Source organism: Halyomorpha halys, unplaced genomic scaffold (genome assembly GCF_000696795.3).
Source record: "Halyomorpha halys isolate HHAL.00 unplaced genomic scaffold, Hhal_1.1 Scaffold202.1, whole genome shotgun sequence".
Taxonomy (NCBI): Eukaryota; Metazoa; Arthropoda; class Insecta; order Hemiptera; family Pentatomidae; genus Halyomorpha; species Halyomorpha halys.
In genome coordinates, this window is record NW_027116652.1 from 460,447 (window position 1) to 460,807 (window position 361).

General features: G+C 26.0%; 1 protein-coding gene across 1 annotated transcript in view; it reads right to left on the minus strand.

Moving 5' to 3' along the window:
- LOC106679427 (clotting factor G beta subunit) overlaps nt 1-361 on the minus strand; it is a 30,669-nt gene that overhangs the window by 25,164 nt on the left and 5,144 nt on the right. The gene's annotated exons all lie outside the window — the stretch shown is intronic.

A 361-nucleotide genomic window follows, 5' to 3' on the forward strand; every position in this document is an offset into this window, starting at 1 on the left:
ATTACTATAAGACCATCCTGATTTGATCTATATTCAATCGAGTACAGTAGTAATTTGTTTAACTGATACCAGAAACAATAATAATAATCCAACCATAATACGTAAACGAAATACTTTTTTTTCTAAATGAAATAGGTACCCAAACTTAACGACAACATTAAGAAAATTTTTAAAAAGTGGTCAAAGATACTTTATGGGAAGCTTTCTCTTCTAAAATAAATAGACTTGACAGAGAATTAACAGCCAAATGCGTCAAACTAATGAAAACGAAATATGAACCTGATATAAAGTAATTATTTGAAAATAAACAGCAACAGATATCTCATAAAATAGTTTATGTTTATATTTTGTTATACATTTA